Here is a 27,135-nt window from a genome sequence, read left to right as displayed (position 1 = left end):
GCAGTATTTTAGTTAACTCATTTTATTTTATTAATTAATTAATTTTAAACATTTTTAAATTGAGTTATAGTCATTTTACAATGTTGTGTCAAATTCCAATGTAGAGCACAGTTTTTCAGTTATACATGAATATATACACATTCATTATCACATTCTCTTTCTCTGTGAGCCACAGTTATTTATTTTTTTAATGGAGATACTGGGGATTGAACCTAGGACCTTGTGTATGCTAAGCATGCACTCTACCACTGAGCTGTACCTTCCCCCTAACTATCTTTTAATTGAAAAAGGAATATGTGTATATGAAACTCAGACTTTCCAATAGTGCACACAGTAAAAATTGTGTTTCACTAAAGTTTCTTATTAAGATGCTCATTTAACATGCATACCTGACAAATTATTTCTGGGTTTATATTTTCTTTATATGACATTGATTTTGAGGACAGAGCGTTTAATAAACTTGTTTGGTTGTAGGTAGAAGATTCAACCAGTTGAGAAAGAATATATTTGAAAATTCTACTAGCAGATGGATTTATTCTCTCACTGAGTCATTTACAGTCGTATTTTGAGAGTCCACTACATGCCAGAAACTGTGTGAGGTTCTATGTGTATAGCAGCCCCTTCAAAGGACTTGGTGACCTAGAAGAGTACAATGCTTGATACGCATTGTGTTGTTGTTATCAGGGAAAACAGGCTAACAATTCTTATGCAAGGCATTTGTTAGAAAGTAGTTGTCCAGGTCATGATGATGTCTCCAAATATTTGAGGAGCTGTTAATTGGAGAGCGATTAGATTGACTCTGTATGTCCTCAGAAGACAGAACAAATGGATGAAAGTTAGAGGCAGACAGATTTGAGCAGTCTCCCTTACATTAAGCTCAACAGAACAGTTAAAAAATAGAATGAGTTGCCTGTGAAGCGTAAAGTATTCCATCACCAGAAGGATAAAAGCTGGGGATTAAAGACTGACTGGCTCCTTGGCGTGGTGTAGATGGGAGGCAGGTTGAGCCTATTTGAAGGTTCTTGACTTTGAAGGTTCTTTTTAACTTAGCCTGTGATTAGGATTGCTGGATGTCACAGAGAAACCTGGCTTAAAAAAAAAGCTTTTCTATAGACTATCTCTAGGTCAATAAAAAATGCCAGACATATAAAAGGGTTAAGACCTCCCTGGGTCTAGACCTTCCAGGCCTTCAAAGAATAGTTGCGGATGTAAAGAAACTGGAATCTCTCACTAAGTGACTAATTCCATGAAGCAGTGGATAAGGATGTTTTAGTGGTAAATTGTGTTTATTCTTTGAAAAAAATAGAATGGAATAAAAGCTTGATTTTAAAATCTGCTTTTCCTAAAAATCTCACTTCTTTCAGTGGTATACTATTTTAGAGACATGAAAAAATAAAACCCCATCACTTTTCTTTTTTAATTTGTAAAATCTTCCTGCATCTAATACATATTGTAATTTCCTTATTTGGAACACCTTTTAGGTCTACCCTTTCCTCTGTATTCTCACTGAGACCATTCTGGTCTAGGTCCTTCCCTCACATGTGGATAACTTTGATAGCACCTACTCTTTCCCTTCCTTCATTTCTCATCCATTCATCCCACGTTAATATTGCTACTCTCAGATTACTCCTCCAACACACAGCTTTAATGCTGCTGTCCTCAAGAACCTTCAGTTGCCACCTACTTTTTAAAATCTCTATATGGTTTCCAAAATCTTCTACCTGTTTAGCTTTTGTTTCCCACTCCTCCCGAATGTGTTTTCCTGTCTCTTTTTATCATCTTTTCTGTGTATACTGTGGTCATTTCTGATTACAAGCTGGGAAGAGCATGATATTTTGTGACCAAAAAGATTTCACAGTCCACATGTATTTGAGTGCCTACTTGTGGGATGAAAAGGTAATTAGAAAATACTTGCTTTGAACAGAACCTAATGTAGACTAGCATAGAGTGACTCCAGATCTTGTAGAATGTTGAGGTAAAGAACATGTAGTCTCTGAAACCAGACTGCCTGAGTTCACTTCCTAGCTTTGCTGAACCGCTCGGTCCCTCAGCTTTCTCATCTATACAATGGGGTGATAGTCAGACCCACCCTTCACAAAGTAGTTGTGAAGATTAAATTAGTTAATATAGGTAAAGCACTTAGGGCAGTGTCTATTGCATACCAATAGTTATGTGTTTGTTTATTATTGGGGATGGAAGTTTGGAGAGAATTTGGGTGTCTTTAGAGGTACAGAGTGGTCTGGATGGTTAAAGGAAAATATATCTCTTCGAGAGTCGAGGAAAGATTTCATGACATAAGTAGGGTTTGAAATGAGTGTGAGAGAATAAGAATTTGGTAAGTTGAGATGGGACCAGAAGCAGAGGCCACAGATTGCAGCATTCTCTGACCCCTTGATGACTTAGGGTTGATTCCCTAAGTTTAGTTCCATACTATTTAGCACTTCAAGGTTTCTGACTGATTTATATTAGTTTTTGGTCCCTGAGGCAGACTGCAAACTCCTTATTGGTATTTCCCATAGTATATTTTCCAATTCTGTTTCAGTACTTAATTTTTATTGAGTTTTCACTAGTTAAATTGTTGGCCCAATTTCAGATGGGTTGGTATTGGGAGTAAAGATCATGGATCATGTAGAAAGATATTACTATTGGACCTTTAAGAGATAGCATTGACTGTGTTTAATGAATGAATGCTCTTAGGTTGATAAGCTAATGTTTGGAGCCTACCTTCCTTAGTTTTTGAGTTATCTTTTTTCTTACCTGTGCTTTTTTATCTACTTTTTTATTAAAAACTTTAAAAAATTGAAGTATAGTTGATTTACAATATTGCATTAGTTTCAGGTGTACAGCATAGTGATTCAATTTTTTCAGATTATATTCCATTATAGGCCATTATAAGATATCAGATGTAATTACGTTCCATTTTCTTAATGATATAAATCTCCTTATGATTCTCCCATTTTAACCTCTGCCTCTTCAGCTGTTGGCTTAGCTCTTTCCTTCCCTCACTATCTTTCCAACCCTCATTATCTGAACTCTTGCTGTCTGAACCCAGGAACCAAATAGGTTTGAATTACATGGGATAATTATGCTTGACAGACTAGTCGACCCCAGTGTTTCCCAAAAGAAATATATGTATATATGTGTAAGATTTACCTTAGGAACTTGTCAAAATAAGGGTTCCTGAGCTCCACTCATGGAGACTGACTCAGTGGGTCTGGTAGTTAAGCCAGAGTAATCTGCATTTGTCAAAAGCTCTTCTGGTGCCCCTGATAAGGAGCCAGATTTGGGAGCTACTAATCACCACTTTCACAATTCCTATTATTTCTGCAGCTGTGGATAAGGAATGAAATGTGTCTTCATTTCCCATCAGGACACTGAAACTGCTTTTGCCAAGGTCACTGATCCAGACTGCTTAATTTACTGTCTGAGTTTCTGAAATTGATCACCTATGCTTAATTCCTACTACCACTGATGCTGAATTCCTACAACCACTGACTGAGTTCAGGTAGTCATCGTCCATCTTCTGGACTATAGCAATAGATGTAATGCTTTTCCCATCTGTAACCCTCCAGTGTAACATCCACACAGCCGTCGTGTAATTGATATGGAATTAAAACTAAATGGTGTCACTATCTTGGTGAAAACTTTTCAGCTTTTATTGCTAACAGCATAAAAACCTAAGCTTCTTGGCATGGCATAAAAGGCCCTGTATGGCCCACCCTTTCCAGGTTATCTGTTATGCTTCGATCAAACTGTGATTCCTGCCCTGTACACATTCACCATGCTGTTTCACATTTCTTTGCCTTTTTCATTTGGATCCCTTTATAGGAATGGTATTATAATCCTGGAAAAACAGAAACAACAAAGTTGGACGACCCATACTTCCCATTTCTAAAACTTACTACAAAACTGCAGTAATCAAAAGAGCATGGTACTGGCATAAGGATAGACATATACATCAATGGAATAGAATTGAGAATCCAGGAATAAACTATTGTATTTATGATAAGTTAATTTCTGACAAGAGTACCAAGACAATTTAGTAGGGGAAAGAGTAGCCTTTTCAACAAATGGTGCTGAGACAACAGGATATCCACATGCAAAACAGAGTTTGGATCCATATCTCAAAACATAAGGACAAACTCAGAGTGGATCAAAGACCTAAATGTAAAAGCTAACACTATAAAACTCTTAGATGAAAACACAACTGTAAATCTGGATGACTTCAGATGTGGCAGTGGTTTCTTAACTATGACACCAAAAGTACAAGTGACTAAAAAAAAGATAAATTGGACTTCATCAAAATTAAAATCTTCTGTGCTTCAAAGGACACTTTTAAGAACATGAAAAGATAACCCAGAAAATGGGACTTTCTTTTTTTTGCAAAGCACATATCTGACAAAGGGCTAGTATCCAGAATATATAAGGAACTCTTGAAACTCAATAATAAAAAGACAACTCAATTTAAAAATGGGCAAAGGATTTGAATAGACATTTCTCCAAAGAATATTACAAATGGCCAATAAGCACATGAAAAGATGCTCAATATCATTAAATATTAAGGAAATACAAATCAAATCCACGATGAGATAACATTTCACATGCACTAGGATGGCTGTGACAAAAGATGAACAATAAATTTTGGTGAGGATGTGGGTAAATTGGAATCCTTATACATTGCTAGTGGGCATGTAAAATAATTGTGTAGCCATTTTGGAGAACAATTTGGCAGTTTCTTAAAAAGTTAAACATAGTTATAATATCCAGAAATTCCACTCCTATGCATATACTCACAAGAATGTAAACCTAAGTCTACACAAAAACCTGTACATGAGTGTTTATAGCAGCATTATTCATAATAGCCAAAAGGTGGAAATAACCCAAATACTCATCAGCTGATGAATGGATAAACAAAATGTGGTATGTCTATAAATGGAACTTCATTCAGCCATAAAAGGGGATAGAGTATTAACACATGCTACAGTGTGGATGAACCTTGAAAACATTATGCTAAGTGAAAGAAGCCAGGCACAAAAGATCATATCATATGGTTCCATTTATATGAAATGTATGGAATAGGCAAATCCATATGAGACAGAAGGCAGATTAGTGGTTGCTGGAGGCGAAGGCAGGGAATAGAACAGAGAATGACTGATGGGTATGGGTTTTCTCTTTGGGGTGATGAGAACTTTTGAGAATTAGATAGTGTTGATTAGTTGCACAATACTGTGAATATATTAAAGACAACAGAATTGTACACTTCCAAGGGGTAAATTTTATGATGTGTGAATTATATCTCAATTAAAAGAAAATTTTAAGGACTAGATTAAATCACTCCAGGGACTATGTGAAAAAAGGGAAAAAGAAAAAAAGCAAGAGAAGAAGGACACCCTGCAAAGGGAGGCAACAAAGGGAGACCAGAGAGGTGGGAGGTAGAGAAAGAGGCTATTTAGAACTGAGAGAAAAGAGCAATTTTGTTGGAGTGGTAGGAATCTCAACTTGGAGCCTACCTCGGGTGAGTTGAGAAGGAAATGGGAAGTGAAGAAATGGGGACAGTGTGTAGAAAAAGTTGGAAGAGGGTCTGGGGCTTAGGAAGGTGCATTTTTTTCTTTTGATGGGAGATATTAGCATTTTTGTTTGCTAGTGGGAATGATCCAGGAGAAGACACAGAGGATACAGGGAAGATAGACAGGAAAGACTGGAGAAACCACAGTGGGATGGAATGCAGAGGTTCTGTGGTGGGAGGCCTCTTACGTGAGGAGGAGGGGCGCCTCATGCACCGGAACCAAAGGATAAAGAAACTGATGCAGGCATGAGAGGTGCGTAGAGCTGATGGGAGGACAGGGAGGTTCTGATTTGGTAAGATGACAGCATTAGCTGATGGTAGAGTGGGAAGGAGAGGGAGGAATAGAAAGAAGAGGAAAATGTAGACAAAGAATATCTGAGGAAATGGGAGCGTGAGTTCAGTAGAGGAATATAGTCAAAATGTATATGCAGTTGCCCTTTTCGTAAATCAACAATGGTTAAGTGGATTTTCTAAAATGCAAGTTTTATCAGGTTACTTTACTGTTAAAACCCCCATTACCTGGCTTTTTAGCATAACTGTTCCTGTCATGATTTGCCCTCTGCCTCTGTCCATTCTCCTCTCCTGCTGCTCCTCCCACTCACCGTGGTGTTTAGTCCTTGCTGAACTACTTAGAGTTCCTAGGATGCATCAAGCCCTTTCATGTCTCCATGGCTTAACACATGCTCCTGTCTATCTGGAAAGCTCTTTGGGTTCCCCTTTGCCTGTCTAACTCTACTTACCTTTCAAGATCATAGCTTTCATCTCTTCTTGGAAGCCTCCACTAAGCTCACAGTTAGAAGCTATTCACTAAATGTATGTTGAAAGACTGGAGATGCTTAGAGCTCTGTTAAGCTAATGATGAGCTCTTTGAACACAGAAGAATTATCCAGAAAGGAAGTGTTGTGTGCACAAAAAAGCCAAGAGCTTTTGAACATATGTGGATTTCTGAGTTTGTTTCCTCACTTGCAGAATGGAAATAATTATATTATCTCAATTCCCTTTTACAAAGTCTAAAAAGTGAGTTCTAAATGTCTAGAATATAGACTCCTCAATACATGGTAGTTTAAAAAATCGTGCTTAAGCAAAGATTTACGTGTAGCAAAACATACCTAAGAGATCGTCTCCATTGCAAGGATCATAAGGACACCTGCATTATTTAAAATGCTGCGCTTTCTTGGCACAGCGTTTAAGACAGATTATGAAGACCAGTAACTGAAGACTGTTTTTCCGAAAGGTAATATGTCTTCAGAGTGGCTCATGGGTCTCCTGGTTTGGACCTGTGGGTGGGTGAAAGGAGGAATACATCTGATGTAGAAGGAAAATATGTATATTCTGCCCCACTCACCATACTTTCCATTTAAGTCTCCAGCTGCCTGAGCAGCTCCTTAAGGAGTTGTGCCAGTGAGGAGGGCAGAACCTGGTAACTCATTAAAGGAGCTAACGGAGATTGTGATAAGGCTTGCCAGGGTAGAGGACAAACTCCCAGCTGTCTATAGAACAGACAGGACTTGTGGAAGCGCAGTGTGTTAAGTGGAGGCCCCTGAGCTTGGAAAAGGGGCTTTCCTATTAGGCTGGAACCAAGAAGAGTACAAAGAGATCATAGTTTATATACATAATGTATATATACAAACACCTCTGTTTGGAATGGGGTACACATTTATTGTTGAATTATCATTGTGTGGCTTGTTTATTCAGTAGCTTTTCTCTTTAAAAATCGTATCTAAATTGAGTATTTGTAAACAGTGTTTTCTTAATACTTTGTGTTACTGTGTTAGAGATGCTTTAATTTTCAGATTCTGCTAGCCAAAAGTTTCTAATTCTTGCTTGAAAAAATTTCTCAACAAGTAGCTTGGAGTTTTAATTTGAGTGAAAATCTTTGTGATGCTAAATTGTTTTATAATGAAATTAATCATTCCTTAATTTGCCTTTTAAAATACAGACGTTTAAAACTTAGCAGATTTTCTTAATTGGAGAGAAATATTCCTGTAATTCATAAGAAGTTAACTATCTTCCCTGCAAATAAAACCATTTGAGATTTATTTATGTCTTACTTTCTACAGAGGACTTGAGGTGGCTTCCTTGCTTTCTACAAATCCTATTCATTCATTTATTCATGCATTTTTTTCTAACAAATATTTATAGAAGTATTAGGCACAAAAATGAAATAATGAAGTATAGAAGTGAAGAGACAGGGCCAAAAAAAAAAAAAAAAAAAAAAAAGAAGAGTAACTAATGTAAGACAAAGAAATGGAAAGTGGGGAACAGAAAATTCCCAAACAGGTTATTTTAATAGTGGAACTGAACAGAACACATATAAACAGCCTGGTGGTCAGGGGGAAAAGTGAAATATGATCACTTAGTTTTGTTATCAGAAAGGAGGAAGAAACGTTCATATTCATGCTGTTTCCTCTAAAGCTGAATCAAGAGCAACTTCTAATATTTTATAATAACTGGTAGTAGTTTCCTTCCTCTGTGACCTCACCCCTTATCAGGGTTCAGCTCAGCAGTGACTTCGGGATCTTGAGCCTGGATCTCATTCCTGCATTGCGGATGCATGCTGAAATTTCAGGTTGAGTGCTCATACTTTTACTGATTAATCATCTTCCCCAGACAGCTCATTTCCTTTGTGTATTGATGGATTTCTGTTCTCTTAATCAACAAACCTTAAACCTTTCCTATTAACGCTCCTCCCTCTCTACCTACTGAATGTGGGCGTTCTACTTCAGCGGGGTCTTTGCACGCTGTTGGTGCTTTTCCATTTCACTTGCTATTGTCTCAGGTTCAGAACTTATTTTCCCTTTCCTTTCCTCTAGGATATCCTAAATATTATTATTTTATATGCCCCTTTATGTGAAAAGCTTCTATGCATCCATGCATCCCATTACCTTCATCCTTAGGTCCCTCTGCATGCCATATTATAAGGTTCACATAGTAGGTGTTCAGTAACTTTTTTGCAGGGTTGTGTACATGGTCCACTGGCCAAGGTGATACGTAGATCCTGAGAAGTGGGTATCATTGTTGAAACACTCACATTCAGTATTTTTAGGGTCTTGTTTTAAAAGTTGGTTTTAGGTCTTATCTTAAAAGCTTAGGTGCATGTAAGTTCTAGTAAAGGCCAAGCATTTAAAAACTTTTCCACTATGTGTTTAACCACATATAGAGCAGGGCCTTTGAAGTCAGCAGGAACTCCACACAGCATGCAGAGAAGAGCTTGAAAGGGTTAGGGCAGGGATAGGAGTCAGCCTTTCGGGGTAGGCCTCCCCAGAGGACAGGCGAGCCGAGTATCAGGCACGGAACAGATTGGAAGCAAACTTGTATTCACACGAGAGGTGATGGCTTTTGAAACATGATATAACGCTGGCTAGTCAGTTGTGGAAATTGTTGCTGGATAAGTAATTGAATTAACCCTCTCCCTGCTCCTCCCGTGATTCCTTTATTTCACAAAAAAGTCCGTATTTTAATATGGCTGTTCATGCTTTGAACCACAAATATTTGGAATATAGAAGTCACCTCTGGACTCGGCTATAATAGGTCACATCTGTGGTTCATTTGGTCCATGATTCTTCTAACAGATACCCAAGTAATGTGCCGTGGGGAGACGCAGGACACGTGGTTTTACTTTCATATGTTAGTCCTAAGCTAAGGTTAGATGCACCCTAAGTACTTTTTATATAATTATGGTATTGTATTTTTCTGTATTTCCTTTGAATTTACTTTTATTAAACCTATTTCTTGGAATAATGTGTACTTCATATTTATAATCCACTTTGGAGATTAACAGGCCCCAAATTTACATACTTGAGTGTCAAAGGGAATTCTTATCACCCTAGTATTTGGCATTTCTGGGTTCTCCTTCAGTGGTACCTTTGATTGTGTATCATATGTTTTTATATCTTTACTTACCATATTTTATCTATCGAAGATGACACAATTTTAAGATGCACCATTATTTTATATACAGCTAAGAAAGAAAAACAACTTGTCATTTAATATATGCTTTCTTATCACTTAAAATTTTTGTTTTATATTTATTGGAACAGCTCTCCAACTTTAGAAGTAGATTTTTATCACATGTCACTGTTAATGCATGCATAAGTTATAAGATGTTAATAAAATAAATTGGATAATTATTCCACAAACTTCTTCACATTGGGTCCCACTCATGAATTTACTTTTCAGTGCATGGTTGACGTTCATGTTTTTCCACCCAATATCATCTCCTGTGATAATTAGGGGTGTTGGTTGTGAAGCATTTCTTTAAAAGCTACTTCTTGATTGAATAAGAATAGTGTTATTTTCCTAAGAGACAGGATCTTTTAGAGCTGACCAGTTTTAGAATTCTTTGGTTCACACCCTGGGACCCACCCTCCTGGTGAGGGTGTTGAGTGGTGTCCTGATCACAGGTCGTGGCATGCCAGGCATCCATCTTCTCTGTGGACTGCCCAGGCCGAGGGGCAGAAACTGAAACGCCCTGAAGTACTTGGTGCCAAGCCAAATGATTTTTCCTGTTTTCAACCTTGACACTGTAGTTTGCGCATTGTGTAAATGAGTGGAAAATTTTGAGCAAGAAATAGCTTCTTGCCTGATCTATCTGAAATGCTCAAATCCACCTGTTTAATGGCATCTTCACAGACATGCATAATTGAGTTAGAGATGTCACAACTTAGGCAGTTTTTCAGGCAGAAAGAAAGGAGAATTAGCTCTCTTCTAAGTGCCTCTTGGCGACTGTGGCTTGCTTTATTAACTAAGGAATATACTTATCTATTGAAAACATAATCTTTAATTTTTCTCTTTCATTCATAGAGCATTTGCAGTATGACAAGAAACAAAAGGAGCTTCTTAGTGTCCTTTACTTAATTTCTCAAAGTACAGTTGCAGGGCTAATTGTTCTTGCGTGTGCTTTTTTTAGGGCTGTGTATTTGAACATCGTATGTTTGGCCTTTTGGGGAAAACCGTTTTGTGAATGCTTTGGGGCATAAACTATTGCTTTCCCCTCTGAATTAAGGCATGTGAGAACACCTGGCTCAAAGCCGAAGTGCTGTTCCCTTTGCTCTCCCCATCTGGTGCTACCCTCCACGTGCTCAAGGAACTGTCACTCGCTTGCTCACAGCTTAGCCACATAGGATCTTAGTGGAGTTCACATTTCCCAAGATCTGTAGTCTGTGATTTCACTCTTGCTGGAGTTTGTTTCTTCAGAGGCATTTCCTCATAAGGGAGACAGCTATATCGCTCATTTATAGTTAACTGTGTAATTGTGCTGGTTTATTCTAGAATTCCTCTTCTCTAGTTTATACTAACCGTGTTTTTCCTGTACCCACATCCATGTAGAAACTTCAACTCTTGACCGGAAATTTTCTGGCTGTTTATTTTTTCTTTTTCCATTTGCTTAATTACAAATGGATTCATGTCGTGACTGGTAATCATTAGTTCTCACTGAGATAAACTGCTGGGTTATTATCACTAAAATATTTTATCGCTCTGCCTGATTTTCATTCTTTAAGCATTAAAACTAATGCTTATAGGTTATAAATGTCCCATACCATATCAAGACAGAAATCAAAGTATTACCAACTACTTTCAGTTTAACTTTTGGCTAGTTAAAGGTAGGAACTGATAACTTTTACATAGGCTCAGATGAATTTTTAAATATGGAAAGTTCTGACATTTTCTATAATTTTAATTACAGCAGCTCGTGTCTGACAACTCAGCTTTCTTCACTAGTCATTTGGGTTATAAAGCCATAATTAGGCACCACTGGTGGGAACTACTAGAGGTGCAGATATAGTGCCTAGGAAGACAGAAAGGCTGCATTGAAGAACTAACCTTGCGATCAGGGCTCTGATGGCTCGCTTCAGGGCTATTTACATCGTAGTGCACTTGCTGTTTGCTTTCCATTATCATGAGAATATTAAATAATATCTGATTGATGTAAATTACCCCTTATATTCCTTACTGATTTAAAGTAAAATTGGTGGCATATATAATTTTTAGACTCTCTCTAGATCCTCATTAAGAAGATACGACTGAAGATAACTTTTAGCTAGGACCAGTTGAAAACGAATGTGTTTGTATTTTCATGGTGAACTAGCTGGTGATCAGGGGGGTCTTCTACTCATTTGGGACTTGTAAGCCTTTAAAGTCTCTTGTGCATTGTTTACTGTTCTGTAGAATGTTGACCCTAATTGTCCGAAATAAAAAGTGAAGAGTTGATCTTTTGTAAAATGTTTCCTATTGAATACTTACTGTATGCCAGTCACTGTGCAAAATAGATTATGCATCAAAAAGGGATACAGGATGGTCCTTGAACTCAGAATTACATGCTAAAAGTCAAAAGTTTACACTGGAAATTATTGCAAGTGATGGGGCAGAGAGGGCCATTTGGGGTGAGGGAGGTCAGGGAGGAACCAGTGCCCATTGTTCAGAAATGGAGTGATACAATACACAATCATGTTTGTATTCGCCACTCTATTTTCAATGCCCAAAGCCACAAGAACAGATAGATCCATTGCCGTTAGGGATCTGATTTTACCAGATGCTTTATGATTTTTCATAAAGTTCTCAAAAACAAAGTATAATCTCCTAATTTACATGGTAGTATCATTCCCAGAAAATTCATTGTGTCGCCTAAACCCTTTTTGTATGTAAACCTGAATTAGGCTCCAGCTCAGATAATTTCACCTACATGGTTGTATAGCAAAAGACTGGAAAATTATGCAGGATGCAGGGGAGTTGTTCAGTGTATAAGACTCTCCCCCAAATTCAGGATGTTTAACACTCCTGGTCCTGCAGTCATTGTGAAACATGCCTGTGAATTTCCAAATTGCACTCAGTTGACAACCACTGCCCTACTGTTATATCAGTGACTAACTTATACATCCTAATGTCCCTTTTTTGTTTAAATATTTGGTGGTGGTGGTTGTTTTGCTTGCTTTTACCTGCCAAAGGAAACACTTAAGATATACTCGCCTAATAAGTCAGAGGTCATGTATTAATTAAATGTTTTCTACAGGAAGATAGATTCCGTGGATTTCAGAAGTAGTAAGCCCTTTGTGTTCCATCCAGTGTAGTCAGAATTTGCCAGGCCTCTGCTGACCGCTGGGTACCATGCAGGTCTGGGTTATGGCTTCTGCTCTCACACAGCTGGCTACTAGCCCATCAGGAAAGTCCGCTGTGTGATGAGGAGTCCGTGGAGAACTTGAGAGAACGCCTTGTAGACAGGACTGAAGCAAGGTCAGGGGGAAAAGACAGAGATTGTTACATCTGAGTTAGGTTTTAAGGAATAAGTACAATTTTAGCAGAATTTTAAGCGTGCACTACTTTGTAGCAGAAAGTTGAGTTTGACATGACCTTTCAAGTCATACTAATTGTACAGACTTTGCAATGAATGACTAAGTGCCAAGTATTTCTTGAAATGAAAAAGCTTCTTTGCTAACCCGTTGTTTCTAGTTTTTGTTTTTTCCTTTTTGCAGATAGCTTTGTCTTTACATCTTTGTATCTGGTCTTCCCAGCTAGTTTTTGAGGATAGAAAGTATGCCTTATACTTCATTGGATGCTGAGCACAGAGTAGCCACTCAGTGAATACTGGACCTTAGATGTTGTCAAAATAACTTATATAGGAACGAAGAAATTATTCTTAGTTGAGAAATTTTTCTGTTTATTTTCCTATTAGCGTTTCCTAGGAAAAGTGAAGTCAAGATGTTAGAATCAGGGCAGTAAGAGGACAGCCTCCACCAGTCTTGGCATGTTGGCCAGGCCCCAGTTGTCCTCTGAGTTTGTAGAACTATGTTATTTTTCTCTTAGTCTCTTTCTTTAGGTACGAGAACATTTGGAAAGCTAGTATCTGCTCTGGAATTTATAGAAATTGCTACTCAGGAGGTCTCTTTCTGAATATCTGTTTCTTATTCAGGTCTAATTTGGACAAGATGCTCTTTCTCTCTCTCTTTGGAGTCAGTGGAAGAGCAAGAATTATAGATGTTTTTTAATAGTTTATGTAAATTTGATAATATTTGTAAAAGCATGTTATGAACTGTAAAGAATTACAGAAGTTATTATTCTTTTGCTGCTATTAAGATCAAGGGAGGAGTCTAATCATAGCCAGGAAGAGCAAAAGAGTTCTGTAATTACTTTTAGGGTCTGAGTCTTGTGTTTGTCATAAGTTGGGAAGACACGTGATAAGCTTTGTTAACTCACATTTTTTTGTAGTTCTTAGATGTGTTTGAATATTTAAAGATACAATGGTGTCAGTCCTTTAAGGAATCAAGTTGAATCGTACTTCAAGATGAAGAGATTTTGAATGAGCTTCATTTGCTGTGAAGTTGCTTAATCTTTTTAGGTGACACACTTTAAAAAAAATCGTTATTTTAGAAATTTCTTATGGTGGGTAGGGGAGGTAATTAGGCTTTTATTTATTTATTTTAATGGAGGTACTAGGGATTGAACTTAGGACCGCATGCTAGCTATGCAGACATTCTGCCTCTGAGCTGTACCCTCGCCCCCCACCTTCTCATCAGTGAAATGGTATATATTTCACAGACCTGTTATGAGTTTTTTTAATGGATGTGAAGGGCACAGCTTGGTGCCTGGCCTGTGATAAGTTCTTCATTTCCATACATGTTTGCTGTAAAAATTACTATTATTTAAAAAGTTATTAAGAAACCCCAATTAGGCAGATATTTATTGAATGCCTACTATGTGTCAACACTGTTTAAGAGCTAGAAGATTTCTGTTCTCTAGGAACTCACATTCTAACTGGGGTTACTGATAACAAATGAACATAAGTAAATTACATTGTAGGTTACAGGATGATGCGGACTAGGGACCAAAGAAAAGGTAAAGCAGGGCTTGGCGGATCGGTACTGCTCAGGGGAAGAGCCAAGGACTTGGAGATGACAGCATTAATTGCATCTCCCAAGGGGAGAACTGGCATTGCAAATGGCAAAATAAATTACTTAGGTTGGGAGAAATTGGTCCCAAACAAAGAACAGCTAACTTTGGGAGTGATAAATGACATCTCTTAAAGAAGTATTCAGCCCCTTTGATCTAAAGTACGGCTGTTATGCTCCAGAAGCTGTGAAAATACTTAACTGATGTTCTTAACTATCAGGCTTAAAACGTGAAAAGTTATATATCATTTCTTTCCCTTTCTCCAGAAAGTAAGAAAAATAGTATTCTTTTATCTTTCTCTTCAGTGACAGTAAAGTAAGCATTTCTGATGGTATTATCAGGTCTTTCCTTAGGAGCTGTTTCCTTTACTTCCTAATGGGTTTAGCTCTAATCTAAACCAGAGGCACGTTTACGTTAAACCACTCATTATATGACATTATTACCCCATGTGCTTTCAAAAGTAGGAATGTTTCTATTTTTCCTTTGAGTGTCACTTGACTACAGGAAAGAAATGTGAGAAGGCCTCTTGTCACAGCTAAAGTAGCTATTAAAGCTGTTTAGTAAATGGTAGACAGTTCTTGTTTTTGGAACTCATTTGAAAACTTAATGTGAATTCATTTATTTCAATTCTTAATCAGATGGCAGTTTTTCTGTGTTTTTAAAATTGGATGTCTCATCACACACAGGTATACAAACATATGTATTTTTCAGATATCTGGGTTTTCAGATATAAAATTGGATGCTATTAATATATGTGATGTATGTAGATCTATATATACACATGTAAACATATTTGTAATTAAGTTAATTTGGCTTGAGATTATTATTAATTTTGAAGAAGGCCTGTACCATTATGAACTTCCCTCTTAGGACTGCTTTTGCTGCATCCTATAGATTTTGTGTGGTTGTGTTTTCATTGTCATTTGTCTCAAAGTATTTAAAAACTTTCTTTAGGTGTATTCTTGATGCACCATATGTAAAACACATTTTTCTAAGTTAAAGTATATTTTAAATCCAAAGACCTTATGTCTGTTAAAAGCAGAGACTATTTTAAGGCAAAGAATTATAGTTAACCTCTCATTTAAGTGTTTTGTACCTCTGTTTGTTTATAAGTTGAACTTGCCCAAGGTGAAGATTCCATTCTTACTAGTCTTTTCTTTACAATTCATCTTTTTTTTTTTAACTGAACTTATTTCCATGCAGTGAAATTGAGCTACCTTGAGTTTCACTTCAATCTTTTCCATTTATATCCTTTATAGAGGTGCTAATCACCAGTGAAATAGTTAAAAGATGGTGCTAATGGCAAAAAGAGGCACTAATGTAGCCGAGACATGGAAACAATCTAAATGTTCAACAGATGAATGGATAAAAATGATATGGTGTATATATACACAATTGAGTATTACTCAGCCATAAAAAAGAATGAAATAATGCCATTTACAACAACATGGATGGACCTAGAGTTTATCATACTAAGTGAAGTAAATCAAAGACAAATATTAATTGATATAACATATATGTGGAATCTAAAAAAAAATAGTACAAATGAACTTATTTATAGAACAGAAACAGACTGAGAGATAAAGAAAACAAACTTATGGTTATCAAAGGGGCAAGGGAGAGTGTAGGAATAAATTGGGAGTATGGGATTAACAGATGGACACTACCATATATAATATGGATAGACAACAAAGGTTTGCTGTGTAACACAGGGAACTGTATTCAGTATTTTGTAATAAAGTACAATGGGAAAGAATAAAGTATAGATACATATATATGTATAACCAAATCACTTTGCTGTATACCTGAAACTAACACAATATTGTAAATCAACTATATGTCAATTGGAAAAAAGTGCTAAAGGACACAGACAATATAAACTAAATCAAGCCCCCCCCCCAAAAAGTGGGGTTTTATTGCCATGACTGTCCCACTTGCAGTGGAGAATAAAGAGTCCCTGACTTTGATTTTCTCCACTCCCTGCTGCATCGCCACCCCAGTGGCATGTTCTCATTAACCCAGTTCCTTGACCTTTAGCTACTGCACTGAAGAATTCAGATTCAAAGGAATTGAATTGCCTCATTCATATCTGCAAGGTTCGAATCGTGGTTAAGTTTTAGGCGGGGTGTCTGATGAGGAACAGGCTGCAAGCGGGAGTGGGTGTTCTTTAGTGAGGATCTGCGCTTGCTGAGCTGGATTGTTTCATTCACTCATTTAGTTCTCCGTGGCACTAAGGACAGTGATTCTCAGTGTAGTCATTGTGACACGTCATGCTATCTTTGGCTGACTAATGAAGTTCTGAGACAATTTAAAAATAAAGTAGATTTTTCATTTAAAAATATGCCACATGAAATTATTAAGAAGAATGTAGGAGTAGGTATTAAAGATAATAACTCTTCCAAATAAGGATTACTGACAGTTTGCAGAAGCTTTAATGATTAAAAAAAAAAAGCGTGAGAATTTTTATCCTTCACGCTTCTCTGGGGATAGAGGACCTTGTTCCCTTTTCTGCTGTATCCTTCCTTCCTTGGCAATTAAGGAAGTGCTTTGCACAAATTAAATAACTGGGAAATAGTAATTAAACATTTTGTTTTTTTTGAAGTTGGGAACAACTGAAATCTGTTGACAGATGGATAGGACTATGGGAATTTGTTCATGAAAAATGCTTGCAACTAAAGTGGACTTCTTCCTATACCAGACATGCTTCTGGTAAAAGGATCTAGTGAAGCATCTCAGTTTCTCCCATGAACCAGAGAACTGACTTGTGTTAAGTGAGTGAATTGAAAGTAAGCTCTGTTTATTCCACTGCTTTTCTGTAGAAGTGTGAACCCAGACTGTACCATTCATTATCCAGGGGAAAGCCAGTTGGCCATGGCTTTATTTCTTTTATATTATGTTTTTGCATGAAAAGGTATGTCATTAGTACTTTGAGGAGGGAAGAGTATTGCATTGATCCCTCGAGGTACTTGGTACTGTTGGTACCAAGTTGTTGTGGTACTACCTCAGTGAGTATATTTCTGACCTTTAAGGTTAAGTTCTTTTTTTTTTAATGGAATAAACATAAATATATAAAAAATAGATAATTTCCTCAGGATATTTCTATCTGATGAGCTCCTCTGTCATTCTGGGAAATTATACTATTCCTAAAATTTTGTAGAACCTTTGTAGAAATTTCCTAAAATTTTAACATGGAGCCCCACATATTTTCTGTCAGAGCTTATCTGTTGTACAACAAAGTAAATAGATTTCCTGCTAATGCATTTAGTTTCATCTGTAACGTTCTCATAATTCAATCTGCTGCCCCCAAATAAAAACTAGCGTACTTTTGGTTTATCTACTAGTTTGAATCACCTGTAGCGTTCTGCCCAGACTCAGTTGCTAACATGTATTCAGGGTCTGATGTATGAAAGGCATTGTTTTAGTTGTTCAAAGAAGCAAGGGTTGGAAGTAGTTAGAATGTCTTTTCTTTGTTGTAGTTTTCAAACATCAAATCATAATGAGTTTGAATGAAAAATGATTCTCTGTGTTGAGTAGTGGTGTTTTTAAAATCTAGGGTTCTTTTTGTTGCTGCTCAGAGAAAAGAATGAAGCATTATATGATGTACTGTGCTGTCCACTGAGAGCCTAAAGAGTGAACCACTTCAAGTTGCTTTGAAAATTTGAAAGCATGAAAATATTCACACAGGTGTATGTCTCCTTGTAATTGTCTTAATACTGTAATCACTCATGGATTAGTTGCAGATGATGGAAACCACTATATCTATATGAGCAAAAAAAAAAAAAAACAAAAAAAAACCCAAACCCCCCAAAACCTAACAAAGGTACCAGTTCCTTTGTTAGGTTTAGGAAGCTGGTGAGTCAGGAAGTCTCTATGCCACCTTCTGGTTTATAACTTTGGCCACAACCAGGGGTCACGAAGCTACTGTTGTCTTCTGGAACATTCTACCTTAGCTCTGATTCACAGATTGCTGCCGGCACTGTTAGCTTCAGAGCTGTCTGCTGCCTGCTAGATCTTTAACAGCGAAAAAAACCCAAAAAACAAAAAACAAAAAACAAACAAAAAAAACACCTTGAGTGCTGCTTCTCTCCCACTACTTGATTCTGAATTCAGGTCTTATGGAAGTGCATCTAATGATGACAGCTAAATTGCATCAAGAATGCTAGTTACAAGGGAGTCTGGAAAATGAAGATTTTGGCATCTAGTCTCTTCAGTGTAGGAAGGCAAATAAGATTGGAACAGACGTTGAGCTAGCCAGTTACTGTCTACCACAGCTGCTCTTGTGTTAGTCCCTGTGATTTCTAGAAAATAATCTTCAGTTTAGAATTTGACTAATTAAATAAAGGAAATGATTTTCAGATATAGGCCTTGTATTTTACATTTAGGTCTCCATGTAAATCTTTAAAATAGGTTTTTTGTTTTTATAATCAAGTCTTCAGAAGAGTATCTAGTAATCAGAAAGGTAGCCAGATATGCCAGCTGGAATCACTTAAGTATTTAGGTGTGTTTATAGTTTGTATTCCATGTGTCTTTTCTTTAGAACTTGGCTGTCTTTTGAAATTGAGCTTTTCCCGCTGGTGCTAAGGCTAGTGCACTTAATTGAGATTCTTTTTCGCCATGGAGTATTAAGTAGAGCAATGGAGCATAAGCAGCATTAGTTTACTGACTTTAATTTTGTGATTGTGATACTGGATATACACTAAGTATAATGTAGAATATACTTAAGATATAGCCTCTTCTTTTAGGAACTTAACATTTAAGGAAATAGACAATGTATAATGCTATTTAACATGAAAATTCTTCTGTCCAGTATTTTTTTCATGTAGAAATAAGTAGAGGGGCTAAGGGGTGTGGCTTTCAGCTATATTTGGCAATATTTATACGACTGGAAATTTTCAGATGAGGTAATAGAAGATTCCAGACAGAGGGCCAGTCCGAGCCACAAGTGGTACCATCGAGCCAGCAGGGCCTGAGAGAGCCGGGAGTTGGGGTGAAGGCCATGGTGAAACAGTGTTCTGTGTATGTCGCTCAAATGGCCTTCTCCATACAGTCTAGATGTGTGCAAATGCCAGCACCCAGAGGGCCCTACTTTGATGTGTTGCCTAGCACCTTTGGCCTGGTGGGTACTGAGTGGGAGAGAGTCCAGCCTTGGCCAAAACACCTGTTATGAGATCAACGGGATTAATCTCCTACCTCAGTTTCTCCAAGGAGACAGTTTTGTTATTTGACCTGAAAATATTATATAATGTTTTAAGGAACCAAATCTTAGAATTTTCTCTAAGATAATACATTTGTCATTACCAAAGATTATTTCCCTTTAAATAGATTTTTTTCAGGTCTAAACTTATTATTTTTGACTATTTTGAAATGATTTCAAACATAGTGAGTTGCAAGAATAGTATAAAAGTCCTGCATACCCTTCACCTGTTTTTAACATGTGTTTGTGTATGCATGTATGTTCCTGTACCATTTAAGAGTTAGTAGAGATATAGTGCCCTTTTACTGCTAAGCACTAGAGTGTGAATTGTCTAAAAACAAGGACATTCTCTTATATAACCACATGGGTATGCAGTCCCTATTCAAAATTTGCCAGTTTTCCCAATGATATTCTTTAGAGCATATTTCCCCTTGACCAAAGAGCCGAGTCAGGATCACATGTTGCATTCAATTGTCATGTCGTTCTAATCTCCTTTAATCTAGAACAGTTCCCTAGACTTTCCTTTCCTTTCATGACTTTAATATTGCGGTGAGTATAGGTCAGCTGATTTATAGACCGACCCTTAATTTTGGCTTGTATGATTCAATTTTTTAAAAAATAAATGACTTTATATTTTAATTTAAAAAATGTGGAATAGATATAAGAAAGAAAACATTCACCTATGATCCTGCTACCCAAAACTATAGTTGACATTGACATTTCCTTGCTTTCTTTGTGAATGTATTTTTCTACATTATTGATCATTCTGTAACGGCATTGTAGTATCTGATTTTATGAGAATTTCCCATATCATTAAATGCTCTTTAAAAGAATATTTTTAGTAGCTTCCTAGTATTCCTTATTACAGTTACACTAACTTATATTTAAATATTCTCTTACTGTTGGACACTTAAATTATTTCAGAAGCTTAGGACATTTCCAGTCTGACTTTTGAGTAAGGCTTGCCTTCTCTCAGTGTGCCAATGTACCTGTGTTCCCAGTGTTTGTCACACTATCTGTAGTGACAGTGTGTTGTCATTTTCTCAGCCCTGACTGCTGGGAGATCACAAGGGGTTAAACATAGCTGAGTCAAACATGTTCAGCTTGGATGCATTTTCAAGGTCTTGTCTTATTCCATTTCTGATTATGCTTCTTGGGCTCTGAGAGAAAGAGCTTCTGGTTGGAAGAACACTCCACAGTTTTTTCAGTGGAAACAGCAATCCATGGATTCTAGTTTGGTTCTGGTGATACCCTTTGGGGATTTGTATCAACAATGAAAGAAGCAGAGGTTGGTCAAGTCTGTTACCTCCTGAAATGTTTTGTTTTTCTTAAGAATAAAAAATATGCATCATCTCCTCTGTGATTCTTTTCTTGACCTGCCTATCTGACTCTCTGTACTGGACCCAGCAGGGTTAGTCACCCTCACCTCTAAGTTATCCATGTATCTTGTCCTTAGGTCGGTTACTGTAGTCCTCATACTGTATTGTGGACAAGTCTGACTTCCCTGCAAAGCTTTGAGTTTTCTTTCATATAGACTTTGCCTTGCAGTGAATTACTCTAAAATGTAGTGGCTTAAAACAGCAGCCATTCACGTGGCTCATGATTCTGTGGAATCAGCAGATTGGGCTGTGCTCAGCAGGGCTTAGCTGATTCTTGCTGGGACTCACTCTTATGGACGGCCGCTGGGTCAGCTGGGGGCTGGCTGATTGATGACTGGAGCCCCTCAGTTATTCTCTTGGGATCTCTCATTCTTAAACAAACTGCTGGGGCTTGTTGACATTGCAGCCACAGAGTTCCAAAGAGCATCAAGAGGGCAAACCCTAATATGCAAGAACTCTTCAAATTTCTGCTTCTAGTACATTTGCTACTGTCCCATTGTCCAAAGCAAGTCATATGGCTGACCCCAGAGTCAGTGTGGGAGGGACTGTCCAAGGGCATGCATATGTGAACAGATGGGGCCATTACTGCATTCAATCCACCTCAAGTTCCTTAATGTCAGGGCTACTTACAACTTATCCATCTTTCTACTTTTAGCTTGTATCACGTCTTTGACACAAGTTAGGTGCTTGGGAAATGTTGAACACATCTATCTAGTTATCCGACTCCTTTAGCATCCCCCTAAACTAATCTCTAGGGCACAGGGAGAGCATTAAGGCAATGCTCTGGGGTGCCCAACTTTAGGAGGTGCTGCTTCTGGCTGTTGATTAGTTAGTTGATGAGGAATGTCTATGGAGAGAAAGTGGGTATACACTTGGTAGTAAAAAGAAACCAGATTAAAAAACGTTTTAATTGAAGTATAATTGATTTACAATGATGTATTAGTTTCTGGCTTACAGCATAGTGATTCAGTTATACATACATACATATTTTTTGATGGGATCCTAGTAACCTTTATCTCTTAGGCAAAACATACATACTTATACAGTTATGTTGGATTCTTATTTTTCTTCAAAGGATGTCCTTGATGTTCATTTTAATCTGATTTCATTCTGTGAAACTATTAGGGAGAGAGCACACAGCTGTGTTTAGACCTTATCCTCTAGAGTCAAGGCCTCTGCAGAATTCTTGAAATTTCAGTTAACTAAGAATAGTACCTCCCTTAGATATATGCAGTGGGAACCTCTGTCCTTGGTCTCAGAATTTAGAGGGCCTTGCTCTGTCTTTCCTCTGGCTTCATGGGGCTGAGGGTTGGAGGGGTCAAGGCTGCTCACCTAGAGATTGTACCCTCCTTCTTCCTCCTAAATTATGTTCTAGGTAACTCAGACTCCAAAATTCTCTGCCTAAATGGCCTTAAGTTACTTTCAGGGCCTGTGTGGTCCTCTTCGCTTTTCTCCTAAAAGCAGGCTGCACCAATGTGTGTCCCCTAGGCCCAATTGATGGCCAAAGAGTAGCATTTGCACAGTAGGGGTTAGGGAGCAGATGGATCTTGGACTTCAACCTTGCTTTGAAGGTTTCTGAGGGTGTGGGATGAAACTGGGAGTATGATGAGACATTGATAGACCCTTTGCCTTGGGCTACAAATGTTGTGGGTGGCCTGATAAGGGATCTCGAAAGATGGTTGACAGTAGAGGAATCTTCCAGGGGAGCAAGAGCTGGACTGGTCTCTTTTGTTTGTTTTGTTTTTTGTTTAGTTTTGTTTTAATTGAAGTGTAGCTGATGTACATTATTATATGTTATAGGTGTACAATATAGTGATTTATAATTTTTAAAGTTTATACTCCATTTATAGTTACTATAAAATATTGGCTACATTTCCTGTGTTGTATAGTATGTCCCTGAAGCTTATTTGTTTTATATGTAGTAGTTTGTACCTCTTAATCCCCTATCCCTAGATTGCCGCTCCCTCATACTGTCTCCCCACTGATAATCACTAGTTTGTTCTCTATATCTGTGAGTCTGCTTCTTTTTTGTTATATTAAGTAGTTTGTTGTCTTCTTTAGATGCCACATATAAGTGATACACAGTATTTGTCTTTCTCTGACTTACTTCACTTAGCATAATACCCTCCAAGTCCATCCATGTTGTTGCAAATGGGAAAATTTCATTCCTTTTAATGGGTGAGTAGTGTATACATTGTGTATGTATGCCACATCTTGTTTATCCATTCATCTGTTGAGGGACACTTAGATTGCTTCCATATCTTGGCACTAGTAAATAGTGCTGCTGTGAACATTGGGTATATGTGTCTTTTAGAATTAGAGTTTTCATTTTTTTTTGGATATATATCCAGGAGTGGAATTATTGGGTCAAATGGCAGTTATATTTTTAGTTTATTAAGAAACCTACATACTGTTTTCCACAGTAGCTGCATGGACTGGTCTCTTGAATTCTGGGAATTTTGGTAAAATCAAATGACTTCTGGAATATTAAGAGCTAAAAATTGCTAAATAGCTGCTTAACTAACTACATTTTAGGGTAATAAATTATTTCAACGTTTCTTCTGTGAGATTATGAGCTGAAGCATTGGTTCCTGTTAATATATACAGCAAAATTATGAGATTGTATTCTCTCTTTTAGGAAAACTGTCAAGTTGTTAAGCTACTTTTCCTTGATAAGTGGTAAAATCTTTTCTTGGCGGTCTAAGGGATTAGTGTATAGAGCCTCACAGATAGTACCAAGGACGTGAGACTTCAATGTTGGCGGTTTAATGGGTACATAATGGAGAGGAATACTAGGGATTCATTATAATGAGGCATTTAAAATAGTTTTAAGAAATGGAAAGCTTTGAGGGCAATGAAGAAATAAACAATTTGGAGGACTGGTGTTACTGTGGCTAAAATGAATTTTAATGATGCCTTTTTTTGTCTTCTCCCTTTACTTTAAAAAAAAAACAAAAACAAAAACCCTCATGGTCAGTCATTGCCTGCCTGGAAAATTACTTCTGTTTTTGTTGTTTACCTTATGCTTTTAGAAATTCAGAATGATGTGGGAGTTCTTAACAGAAGAATTGAATAGAAGCTCATTGTTTACTGGCTATGGCTTGAATTTGAAATAAAAAAGGGCAGACATAAAAGTTTTAGTCTTTATAATGTGAGGATTAAGTTAAGTCATTAGTGGTGAACATACGTCTTGTAATTTCATTTACAAGGCATTTGATTAATGACTACACTATAAACATTTCCTCAGATTCATGTAGCTTTCTTAAAGCCAAATTATTTTTGCAAGTTAGCACACAGAATTATCATCTTTTCTGGTTTAACGTTTGAAAGAGTCATTACACACCTCCTTACTAGGAAGTTATTTCCCATTGGTTGTAGTAGAATTGTATTTTAATGTGTTGTGATAGGATAATAACATATTATCATCAAATACAAGGTCAGGAGAGGTAGATTTATCAGGCAATTGAATTACTGGAGATGTAATTGCTGTGAGGGAAAACCCGATTGCCTGTGGGTCGTAGACGAGCCGCTTCCTATTTTCTGCTGGAGATCTAAAATTGATTAGATTCAAGTCAGTAGATTTATGCTGTTATTCACAGAACCACAGAATTATATAGAGATGGAAGGATTTTAGAAATCATCTAATCTAGTAATCTAATCATCTAATCATCTAATCTAACATTGAGGTGCATGGTCTCTTGTTCAAGGTCACACTGTAGTCGGAACCCAAGGACCATAGCCCTGAGCTAGTGACCATTACTTCTGAATATGGGAAGTGTCTGCTCTTTGTTCATATTAGGTATACATTCTGGAGGCAGAGTCTTTTAAAAAATATTTATGTATTTAGAAGGCTTTCTGTAATTTTCATGGATGCATGAACAGTAAAGCCAGTTCTTAGCCTGTTTTTGCAAGTTGGTTTGCCTTTATTATTGCCAGGGTAGCTCAGAGTAGCAAAATCATCCCATTCTTTGTGAATCCTTTCCCAGTTATTTGTGGGACCCATAAAAAAAGTAAGCCTTATATTTATTTTTGTTGTGTTTTATTTACTTTGTTAAATAGGTAATTCTTTCACAAAATCTCTGCTGTGTTATAATCAAATTGTTAAGTTATTTTAAAGCATCATCTGATATGTAGTTTCTTCCCTTTGTCTTTGTTTTCCTTAATAGGAACACATGGAGCCTTCAGGATAGATGTAAAACAATCCTTAAAATAAGATTGATTTTTGGAAGTCAGAAAGGGTTGTGAGTCCATTATGTTCTCTAACCTGTCTTGTATTTTAATATCCTTATAGTCAAGAAGTTCTTGATTATCTCCTGCATAAGGATTTTTCTTTCTTTGTTAATTTTCATTTTTTTCTTATTCTATTTCTGTAGTTAGAAATCATCTGGCTATTATCATTATGTATTAAGAACTTAGAGGCATTTTTGTTTTTCTTTATTTAGAAAAAGGATTTGCTTGTGAAGTGTCAAAAAATAGGATGTTATATTTGAAATAGTCTTGAAGCCAGTTCCCAGGACTCTACAGTAAAAAGATAGCAGAGCTGGGAATAAAACCAGGGTCATATGAAATTCATTTTTTAATGTCATTTCCCTAGAGAAGAAGCTCTGTAGCTATTAGAAACAATTAAAAGAATTCTTAATATAGATTGTGAAACTGGCATAGATGCACAAAATAATAATGAGGAGAAACTCCTAACATCCCTATATTGGCTAGAAGTCTAATTCTGCTAAAAGAAGAGGAAGGCAGCATAATAGAAAGGACCTTGAAGTAGGTTCCAGTTTCCATTTGCTTGGCTAAGGCATGTGAAAGTATTTTGAAAACAGTGTTGTACAGGTGCCAGTTAGCATAAGGCTAGAGCATCTGATGCATTCTTCTCTTACACTGCCTACAATGTCATCTCTTTGAAGGTGGAAGAAGCAGTGAGGAGAATTGTTATTCTGTAGCTTTTAATGTCTGACAAAGAATGTATTGGTGGTATGGCCTTAAAAGGACTTCTGGAGTAAGATAACCTTATTAGATTTTATATTCTCAAGGCAAGACAGTACTGAGTAATTTTTTATTGAATGTTCAGGTGTACAGCAAAGTGATTCAGTTATACATATCTATGTATATATGTGTATTCTTTTTCCGATTCCTTTCCATTAGAAGTTATTAAAAGATATTGAATATAGTTCCCTGTGATATACAGTAAATCCCTGTTGTTTGTCTATTTTGTATATAGTAGTGTGTATCTATCTGTTAATCTCAAACTCCTAATTTTTCCCTCCCTTCACCTTTCCCTTTTGGTAACCATAAATTGTTTTCTATCTCTGTGAATCTATTTCTGGTTTGTAAATAAGTTCATTTCCACATATAAGTGATATCATATGGCATTTGTCTTTGTCTATCTGACTTACTTCACTTAGTATGATAATCTATAGGTCCATCCATGTTCCTGTGAATGGCATTATTTCATTCCTTTTTATGGCTGAATTATATTCCATTGTACATATATACCATATCTTCATCCATTCTTCTTTTGATAGACATTTAGTTTGCTTCCATGTCTTAGCTGTTGTAAATAGTGCTGCTCTGAACACTGGGCTGCCCATATCTTTTTGAGTTAGTTTACTTGGAATATGTGCTCTGGAGTGGGATTGTACGGTAACTCTGTTTTTAGTTTTTTAAGGAACCTCTCTGTACTGTTCTCTATGTGACTGCACCAATTTACATTCCCACGAACATTGTAGGAGGATTCCCTTTTCTCCACACCCTCTCCAGCATTTTTTATTTGTAGACTTTTTGATGATGGCCATTCTGACTGGTGAGAGGTGGTACCTCATTGGTATTTTGACTTACATTTCTCAAATAATTAATGCTGTTGAGTATCTTTTCATGTGCCTGTTGGCCATCTGTATGTTGTCTTTGGAGAAGTGTTTATTTCTGTCTTCTGCCCATTTTTTTGATTAGTTTTTTTGATATTGAGCCGTATGAACTGTATATTTTGGAAATTAAGCCCTTGTTAGTCATATTGTTTGCAAATATTTTCTCTTATTCCATAGATTGTGTTTTTGTTTTGTTTATGGTTTCCTTTGCTATGCAAAAGCTTAAGGTTTAATTAGGTCCTACTTGTT

General features: G+C 36.9%; 1 protein-coding gene and 1 long non-coding RNA gene across 10 annotated transcripts in view; both read left to right on the top strand.

Annotated features, from left to right (window-relative positions):
- DNM3 (dynamin 3) overlaps positions 1 to 27,135 on the top strand; it is a 475,573-nt gene that overhangs the window by 12,037 nt on the left and 436,401 nt on the right. The gene's annotated exons all lie outside the window — the stretch shown is intronic.
- Positions 272 to 5,444, top strand: LOC116658651. Its single transcript, XR_004313877.1, has 3 exons — positions 272 to 888; positions 3,589 to 3,595; positions 5,433 to 5,444. It is a non-coding gene; the product is annotated as an uncharacterized LOC116658651 (long non-coding RNA).

The sequence above is a fragment of the Camelus ferus genome, chromosome 21 (assembly GCF_009834535.1).
Source record: "Camelus ferus isolate YT-003-E chromosome 21, BCGSAC_Cfer_1.0, whole genome shotgun sequence".
In the NCBI taxonomy this organism is placed as follows: domain Eukaryota; kingdom Metazoa; phylum Chordata; class Mammalia; order Artiodactyla; family Camelidae; genus Camelus; species Camelus ferus.
Note: the sequence above shows the minus strand (reverse complement) of the source record. Positions and strands in the feature narration are given on the sequence as shown.